The following is a 10,000-nucleotide window of genomic DNA, read 5'->3' as shown; positions in this document are numbered from 1 at the left end:
GGGCCCGGGTCCTGCCTTCCCCTGATTCGGAACCGCCGGACCTATCGGAGGTCAGACTGTGGAAAAAAACTCGGAGAAAAAGGACCATCGGGAAAGGGCTGAGAGGCAGGTGCATTCCCGGGCCCCTGGGGGCCCCGGCGGGCGGGCCCGGGTGCTGCCTGGCCCCGTCTCAGCATGGCCAGACCTCGCGGGGACCTGCCTGAGCAAACTCGGAGGAAAAGGCCCATCGGCAAGGGGGCTAAGCAGCAGGTGCGTACCCAGGCCCCTGGGGGCCCCGGCGGGAGGGCCCGGGTCCTGCCTTCCCCTGATTCAGAATCGCCAGACCACACGGAGGTCTGACTGACCCTCTCCCTAGTAATCCGGAGGAAAATTACCCCCCTTTCTTGTAATCCGTGCACTAGAGGTGACAGAGGGGACCCAAGGCGCGAAAGTACCCGACCTCCTGGAGCCCTCGCTGGGATCCGGGAGGCAAATGGCACCTCATCGGGACTTCCAGGGAAGTTCGGCCATCTGGTCGCCCCCATTGGAAAGCATTGCGGGCGACCAGATGGCCGGGGCGATCCGGGAGACCAGATGGCCGAGGGGATCCTGGAGACCAGATGGCCGAGGGGATCCGGGAGACCAGATGGCCGAGGGGATCCGGGCGACCAGATGGCCGGGCACGAAAGGGACGCCATCCGGTCGCCCCGTGCCCCCACGAAGGAGGGAGCGGGCGCCCGGGGCATGCCGGGCCGGAGGCCCGGGGCCCCAGCCGGGCCACAGCCATGGAGGCTGCCAGGGGCCGGCGGGCCCTCCGACCCGGGGCCCGCTTACACCTTGACAAGCAGGGGAGGCCTGCAAGGGACCGACGGACCCCTGTCCTGGGCCCTGGGTGGAGCGGCAGCCCGGGGGACCGGGCCCAGGGCCGGAGCGCCCGACCCGGGGCCCCGACCGGGCCCCTGGACCCAGCCGGGGCTCCCAGGCCCGGAGGCACAGGGGAAGCCTCCCCGGGCCCGCCGGACCCCGTCCCGGGCACCCTGCCCCGCGGCAGGACCCAGGACGGAGCCCGGGGTGGGGAGGCCACCCTCCCCGGGGCCCTCAGGGGCCCCGGATGGAGCTCCTGAACACAGACAAGCAAGGGGAGGCTCCCCGGGCACATCGGAACCCCTTTCCGGGCCCTTGGCAGTGCGGCAGGCTGGGAGACAGGGCCCAGGGCCTGAGCACCCGACCCGGGGCCCGCCCGGGCCCCTGGACCCAGCCGGGGCTCCCAAGCCCGGAGGCGCATGGGACGCCTCCCCGGTCCCTCCGGACCCCGTCCCGGGCACCCTGCCACGCAGCAGGACCAAGGACAGAGCCCGGGGTGGGGAGGCCGCCCTCCCCGGGCCCTCAGGGGCCCTAGCCACTGCTCCTGAACCCAGCCAAGCAAGGGGAGGCTCCCCGGGCACATAGGAACCCCTTCCCGGGCCCTTGGCAGTGCGGCAGGCTGGGAGACAGGGCCCAGGGCCGGAGCACCCGACCCGGGGCCCGGCCGGGCCCCTGGACGCAGCCGGGGCTCCCAAGCCCGGAGGTGCATGGGACGCCTCCCCGGTCCCTCCGGACCCCGTCCCGGGCACCCTGCCACGCAGCAGGACCAAGGACAGAGCCCGGGGTGGGGAGGCCGCCCTCCCCGGGCCCTCAGGGGCCCTAGCCACTGCTCCTGAACCCAGCCAAGCAAGGGGAGGCTCCCCGGGCACATCGGAACCCCTTCCCGGGCCCTTGGCAGTGCGGCAGGCTGGGAGACAGGGCCCAGGGCCGGAGCACCCGACCCGGGGCCCGCCCGGGCCCCTGGACCCAGCCGGGGCTCCCAAGCCCGGAGGTGCATGGGACGCCTCCCCGGTCCCTCCGGACCCCGTCCCGGGCACCCTGCCACGCAGCAGGACCAAGGACAGAGCCCGGGGTGGGGAGGCCGCCCTCCCCGGGCCCTCAGGGGCCCTAGCCACTGCTCCTGAACACAGCCAAGCAAGGGGAGGCTCCCCGGGCACATCGGAACCCCTTCCCGGGCCCTTGGCAGTGCGGCAGGCTGGGAGACAGGGCCCAGGGCCGGAGCACCCGACCCGGGGCCCGCCCGGGCCCCTGGACCCAGCCGGGGCTCCCAAGCCCGGAGGTGCATGGGACGCCTCCCCGGTCCCTCCGGACCCCGTCCCGGGCACCCTGCCACGCAGCAGGACCAAGGACAGAGCCCGGGGTGGGGAGGCCGCCCTCCCCGGGCCCTCAGGGGCCCTAGCCACTGCTCCTGAACCCAGCCAAGCAAGGGGAGGCTCCCCGGGAACAACGGAACCCATTCCTAGGCCCTTGGCAGTGCGGTAGGCTGGGAGACAGGGACCAGGGCCGGAGCACCCGACCCGGGGCCCGCCCGGGCCCCTGGACCCAGCCGGGGCTCCCAAGCCCGGAGGTGCATGGGACGCCTCCCCGGTCCCTCCGGACCCCGTCCCGGGCACCCTGCCACGCAGCAGGACCAAGGACAGAGCCCGGGGTGGGGAGGCCGCCCTCCCCGGGCCCTCAGGGGCCCTAGCCACTGCTCCTGAACCCAGCCAAGCAAGGGGAGGCTCCCCGGGAACAACGGAACCCATTCCTAGGCCCTTGGCAGTGCGGTAGGCTGGGAGACAGGGACCAGGGCCGGAGCACCCGACCCGGGGCCCGCCCGGGCCCCTGGACCCAGCCGGGGCTCCCAAGCCCGGAGGTGCATGGGACGCCTCCCCGGTCCCTCCGGACCCCGTCCCGGGCACCCTGCCACGCAGCAGGACCAAGGACAGAGCCCGGGGTGGGGAGGCCGCCCTCCCCGGGCCCTCAGGGGCCCAAGCCACTGCTCCTGAACCCAGCCAAGCAAGGGTAGGCTCCCCGGGAACAACGGAACCCATTCCTAGGCCCTTGGCAGTGCGGTAGGCTGGGAGACAGGGACCAGGGCCGGAGCACCCGACCCGGGGGCCCGCCCGGGCCCCTGGACCCAGCCGGGGCTCCCAAGCCCGGAGGCGCATGGGACGCCTCCCCGGACCCATGGAGCCCGTCCTGGGCATTGAGCCATGCCGTTGGCCTGGAGATGGGTGCCCCGGACGCCCGGGGGAGGTCTGTCCGGGACACATGGAGCCCGTCCTGGGCATTGAACCATGTCGTTGGCCTGGAGAAGGGAGCCCCGGACGCCCGGGGGAGGACTGCCCGGTACCCGTGGAGCCCTTCCCGGGTACTTTGCAACGCCGTTGGCCTCCTGGAGATGGGTGCCCCGAACGCCCGGGGGGCGGGCTGCCCGGGACCCATGGAGCCCGTCCTGGGCACTCTGACCTGCTGTTGGCCCGGGGGGGAGGGACCCCAGACGACCGGGACCCGTGGAGCCCGTCCTTGGCACTCTGACAAGCCGTTGGCCCGGGGAAGGGAGCCCCAGACGACCGGGACCTGTGGAGCCCGTCCTGGGCACTCCTGTATGCCGTTGGCCCGGGGAAGGGAGCCCCGGACGTCCGGGACCCGTGGAGCCCGTCCTGGGCACTCCTGTATGCCGTTGGCCCGGGGAAGGGAGCCCCGGACGTCCGGGACCCGTGGAGCCCGTCCTGGGCACTCTGAAATGCTTTGGCCCGGGGAAGGGAGCCCCGGACACCCAGGGGGAGGACTGCCCGGGACCCGTGGAACTCGTCCTGGGCACTCTGACATGCCGCTGGCCCGGGGAAGGGTGCCCCGGACGCCCGGGGCCCGTGGAGCCCGTCCTGGGCACTCTGACAAGCCGTTGGCCCGGGGAAGGGAGACCTGGACGCCCGGAACCCGTGGAGCCCGTCCTGGGCACTCTGAAATGCTTTGGCCTGGAGAAGGGAGCCCCCCCCGGACGCCCGGGGGAGGACTGCCCGGGACCCGTGGAACTGGTCCTGGGCACTCTGACATGCCGCTGGCCCGGGGAAGGGTGCCCCGGATGACCGGGGCCCGTGGAGCCCGTCCTGGGCACTCTGACATGCCGCTGGCCCGGGGAAGGGAGCCCCGGACGCCCGGGGCCCGTGGAGCCCGTCCCGGGCACTCTGCCATGCCGTCAGCCTGGATGGAGCCCCGGACGCCCGGGGGGACGAAGGCCCGGGACGCATGGAGCCTGTCCCGGGCACTCTGCCATGCCGTCGGCCTGGATGGAGCACCGGACGCCCGGGGGACGACTGCCCAAGAGCCATGGAGCCCGTCCTGGGCAATTTGACATGCAGTTGGCCTGGAGGAAGGAAGCTCCGGGTGGCCTAGGGAGGTGTTGCCCAGGCATATCCCATCTGGTCCCCATGGCAGAGAACCACAAAACCTGGAGGGGTGTCCGGGCATACCCTGCCCCTAGTAATCCGGAGGGAAATTACCCCCCTTTCTTGCAATCCGTGCACGCGAGGTGACAGAGGGGACCCAAGGCGTAAAAGAACCCGAGCTCATGGAGCCCTAGCTGGGATCCGGGAGGCGAATGGCACCTCATCGGGACTTCCAGGGAAGCCCGGCCATCTGGTCGCCCCATTGGAAAGCATCGCGGGCGACCAGATGGCCCGGATCGAAAGGACTCCCAGCTCCCCATCCACCCCAAGCCTTCGCGGTAGGGTTCCTGACTGCCAGCCCACGCAAGGCAGGGCTCTTGGACCCCGGCTGGGCCTCAGGCGCAGGTTGGACCACCGGAGCTCTAGGGCCCGGACGACCTGGGGGAGGAATGCCCGGGACCCGTGGAGCCCGTCCTGGGTACTTTGACATGCCGTCGGCCTGGAGGTGGGTGCCCCGGACGCCCCGGGGGAAGCTGCCCGGGACCCATGGAGCCCGTCCTGGGTACTTTGACATTCCGTCGGCCTGGAGGTGGGTCCCCCGGACGCCCGGGGGGTGGTCTGCCCGGGACCCATGGAGCCCGTCCTGGGTACTTTGCCTATGCCGTTGGCCTCATGGAGATGGGTGCCCCGGACGCCCGGGGGGACGAATGCCCGGGACGCATGGAGCCCGTCCTGGGCACTTTTCAATGCCTTCGGCCTGGAGCCCCCAGACACCCAGGGGAGGACCACCGTGAAAGCCATGGAGCCCGACCCGGGCACTCTGCCATGCCGTCGGCCTGGATGGAGCCCCGGACGCCCGGGGGACGAATGCCCGGGACGCATGGAGCCCGTCCTGGGCACTTTTCAATGCCGTCAGCCTGGAAGGAGCCCCGGACGCCCGGGGGACGACTGCCCAGGAGCCATGGAGCCCGTCCTGGGCAATTTGACATGCAGTTGGCCTGGAGGAAGGAAGCACCGGGTGGCCTAGGGAGGTGTTGCCCAGGCATAGCCCATCTGGTCCCCATGGCAGAGAACCACCAGCCTCGGAGGGGTGTCCGGGCGTACCCTTCTCCCTAGTAATCCGGAGGAAAATGACCCCCTTTTCTTGTAATCTGTGCACGCGAGGTGACAGAGGGGACCCAAGGCGCGAATGTACCCAACCTCCTGGAGCCCTCGCTGGGATCCGGGCGGCGAATGGCACCTCATCGGGACTTCCAGGGAAGTTCGGCCATCTGGTCGCCCCTCAGGAAAGCGTTGCGGGCGACCAGATGCCCGAGGGGATCCGGGCGAGCAGATGGCCGAGGGAATCTGGGCGATCAGATGGCTGGACACGGAAGTGAAGCCGCCTGGACTCTCCCGACCCTGTCCCCGTCCCCGTGCCCGTGCCCGGGACGCATGGAGCCCGTCCTGGGCACTTTTCCATGCCTTCGGCCTGGAGCCCCCAGACACCCAGGGGAGGACCACCGTGAAAGCCATGGAGCCCGACCCGGGCACTCTGCCATGCCGTCGGCCTGGATGGAGCCCCGGACGCCCGGGGGACAAATGCCCGGGACGCATGGAGCCCGTCCTGGGCACTTTCGAAGCCCCGACACCCTGGGGAGGACCACCCTGGAAACCATGGAGCCCGACCCGGGCACTCTGCCATGCCGTCGGCCTGGATGGAGCCCCGGACGCCCGGGGGACAAATGCCCGGGACGCATGGAGCCCGTCCTGGGTACTTTTCCATGCCGTCGGCCAGGAGCCCCCTGACACCCAGGGGAGGACCACCGTGAAAACCATGGAGCCCGACCCGGGCACTCTGCCATACCGTCAGCCTGGATGTAGCCCCGGACGCCCGGGGGACGAATGCCCGGGACGCATGGAGCCCGTCCCGGGCACTCTGCCATGCCGTCCTGACAAATTCGTACGGACTCCTAACCTTACGACACGGATCGGAATCGAGCCCTCTCTGACCCAGCAGTTTCAGGCGCCCGGGGGACGAATGCCCGGGACGCATGGAGCCCGACCCGGGCACACTGCCTTGCCGCCGGCCTGGATGGAGCCCCGGACGCCCGGGGGACGAATGCCCGGGACGCATGGAGCCCGTCCCGGGCACTCTGCCATGCCGTCGGCCTGGATGGAGCCCCGGACGCCCGGGGGACGACTGCCCAAGAGCCATGGAGCCCATCCCGGGCACTCTGCCATGCCGTCCCGACAAATTCGTACGGACTCCTAACCTTCCGACACGGATCGGAATCGAGCCCTTTCTGACCCAGCAGATTTCAGGTTGATTTGCTATATACTTTACGTACGATTTTATGGGGGCCGATTCCGATCCGGTACGTAAAAGCAAATACGACCGACATGTCGGACAACCACGTACACCCAGGGGATAGGACTGCCCGGGTCACATGGACCCCGTCCTGGGCACTCTGATCTGCCGCCGGCGCCGGGGATCGAACCGTGATCACCAGATGGGGATATCCCAAAAATCTGGCATGGATACGGCCCGCCAGGACAGGTTTGGGCACCCCTGTTGTACGGACTCCCAAGCCCTACGGTCCTTCTGACACGGATCGGAATCGAACCCAGCAGATTTCGCGTTGACTGCCTCTTATCAGGGGTGCCCAAACCAGTCCTGGCGGGCCGTATCCATGCCAGATTTTTGGGATATCCCCATCTGGGGATCACGGTTCGATCCCCGGCACCGGCGGCAGATTAGCCCAGCACCAGGTGACTCTGGGAAATAGCTGGCGCCGCGGCTAGGGCGGCTGACTCCGGAATCTGGAGATTTTTTTATTTAAGGTTTTTGTAGAGCGCGTAGTAACCCTCGAGCATCCCAGAGATCAGGGTTCGATCCCCGGCACCGGCCGCAGATTAGCCCAGCACCACGTGACTCTGGGAAATAGCTGGCGCCGCGGCTAGGGAGGCTGACTCCGGAATCTGGAGATCACGGTTCGATCCCCGGCACCGGCGGCAGATTAGCCCAGCACCAGGTGACTCTGGGAAATAGCTGGCGCCGCGGCTAGGGCGGCTGACTCCGGAATCTGGAGATTTTTTTATTTAAGGTTTTTGTAGAGCGCGTAGTAACCCTCGAGCATCCCAGAGATCAGGGTTCGATCCCCGGCACCGGCCGCAGATTAGCCCAGCACCATTTGACTCTGGGCAATAGCTTGCTTAATCTTCCCAACGGCCCCTAGCGCCTAGAGACCCTTACGGGTGATTGTGCGCCTTACAAATGTGGATTATTATTATTATTATTATTATTTGGGCCGATTCCGATCCGGTTCGTAAAAGCACATCTGCCCGAATCTGTCGGACAACCACGTACGCCCGGGAGAGGACTGCCCGGGACCCGTGGAGCCCGTCCTGGTCACTCTGACCTGCCATCGGCCTGGAGAAGGGAGCGCCGGACGCCCGGGGGGAGGACTGCCCGGGACCCGTGGAGCCCGTCCTGGGCACTCTGACCTGCCGTCTGCCCGGGGAAGGGAGCCCCGGACGCCCGGGGGGAGGACTGCCCGGGACCCATGGAGCCCGTCCTGGGCACTCTGACCTGCCGACGGCCCGGGGAAGGGAGCCCCGGACGCCCGGGGGAGGACTGCCCGGGACCCGTGGAACTCGTCCTGGGCACTCTGACTTTCTGCTGACCCGGGGAAGGGAACCCCGGACGCCCGGGAGCCGTGGAGCCCGTCCTGGGCACTCTGACAAGCCGTCGGACCGGGGAAGGGAGCCCCGGACGCCCGGGACCCGTGGAGCCTGTCCTGGGAACTCCGGCATGCCGTTGGCCCAGGGAAGGGAGTCCCAGATACCCGGGACCCGTGGAGCCCGTCATGGGCACTCTGACAAGCCGGTGTCCCGGGGAAGGGAGCCCCGGACGCCGGGGACTCGTGGAGCCCGTCCTGGGCACTCTGGCATGCCGTTGGCACGGGGAAGGGAGCCCCAGATGCCCGGGACCCGTGGAGCCCGTCCTGGGCACTCTGACAAGCCGTTGTCCCGGGGAAGGGAGCCCCGGACGCCGGGGACTCGTGGAGCCCGTCCTGGGCACTCTGGCATGCCGTTGGCCCGGGGAAGGGAGCCCAAGATGCCCGGGACCCGTGGAGCCCGTCCTGGGCACTCTGACAAGCCGTTGTCCCAGGGAAGGGAGCCCCGGACGCCCGGGACTCGTGGAGCCCGTCCTGGGCATTCTGGCATGCCGTTGGCCCGGGGAAGGGAGCCCCGGACGTCCGGGGCCCGTGGAGCCCATCCTGGGCACTCTGACAAGCCGTTGGCCCGGGGAAGGGAGAGCCGGACACCCAGCGGAGGAATGCCCGGGACCCATGGAGCCCGTCCTGGGCAATCTGACCTGCCGTCGGCCCGGAGAAGGGAGCGACGGACGCCCGGGGGGAGGAATGCCCGGGACGCATGGAGCCCATCCTGGGCACTTTGACATGCCATCGGCCTTGAGACCCGGGGGACGACTGCCCGGGAAGCATGGAGCCCGACCTGGGCACTCGCTCATGCCGTTGGCCTGGAGACCCGGGGGACGACTGCCCGGGGCGCATGGAGCCCGACCTGGGCACTCGCTCATGCCGTTGGCCTGGAGACCCGGGGGACGACTGCCCGGGACGCATGGAGCCCGTCCTGGGCACTTTGACATGCCGTTGGCCTGGAGGAGGGAAGCCCCGGGTGTTGTTACCCAGGCATAGCCCATCTGGTCCCCCTGGCAGAGAACCACCAGCCTTCCAGGGGTGTCCGGGCATACCCTTACCCCTAGTAATCCGGAGGAAAATTACCCCCCTTTCTTGTAATCTGTGCACACGAGTTGACAGAGGGGACCCAAGGCGTAAAAGTACCCGACCTCCTGGAGCCCTCGCTGGGATCGGGGAGGCAAATGGCACCTCATAGGGACTTCCAGGGAGGTTTGGCCATCTGGTCGCCCTTTTGGATAGCATTGCGTGCGACCAGATGGCCGAGGGGAAAGGTGCAACCAGGTGGCCGGGAACGAAAGGACTCCCTGCTTCCCACCCCGAGCCTTCGTGGTAGGGCTGCTGCCTGCCCACGCCGGGCAGGGCTCGGGGACCCCGGCTGGGCCTCAGGCACGGTGAGGACCACCGGAGCTCCCAGGCCCGGACGCCCGGGACGACGACTGCCCGGGACGCATGGAGCCCGTCCTGGGCACTTTGACATGCCGTCGGCCTGGAGACCCGGGGGACGACTGCCTGGGACGCATGGAGCCCGTCCTGGACATTTTGACATGCCGTCGGCCTGGAGACCCGGGGGACGACTGCCCGGGACGCATGGAGCCCGTCCTGGGCACTTTGACATGCCGTCGGCCTGGAGACCCGGGGGACGACTGCCTGGGACGCATGGAGCCCGTCCTGGACATTTTGACATGCCGTCGGCCTGGAGACCCGGGGGACGACTGCCCGGGACGCATGGAGCCCGTCCTGGGCACTTTGACATGCCGTCGGCCTGGAGACCCGGGGGACGACTGCCCGGGACGCATGGAGCCCGTCCTGGGCACTTTGACATGCCGTCGGCCCGGAGAAGGGAGCGCCGGACACCCAGGGAAGGACTGCCCGGGACCCATGGAGCCCGTCCTGGGCAATCTGACCTGCCGTCGGCCCAGGGAAGGGAGCGGCGGATGCCCGGGGGGAGGAATGCCCGGGACGCATGGAGCCCGTCCTGGGCACTTTGACATGCCGTCGGCCCGGAGACCCGTGGGACGACTGCCCGGGACGCATGGAGCCCGTCCTGGGCACTTTGACATGCCGTCGGCCTGGAGACCC

The sequence above is a fragment of the Lissotriton helveticus genome, unplaced genomic scaffold, assembly GCF_964261635.1.
Source record: "Lissotriton helveticus unplaced genomic scaffold, aLisHel1.1 SCAFFOLD_1131, whole genome shotgun sequence".
Lineage (NCBI taxonomy): Eukaryota > Metazoa > Chordata > Amphibia > Caudata > Salamandridae > Lissotriton > Lissotriton helveticus.
This window is presented reverse-complemented; position numbering follows the sequence as displayed.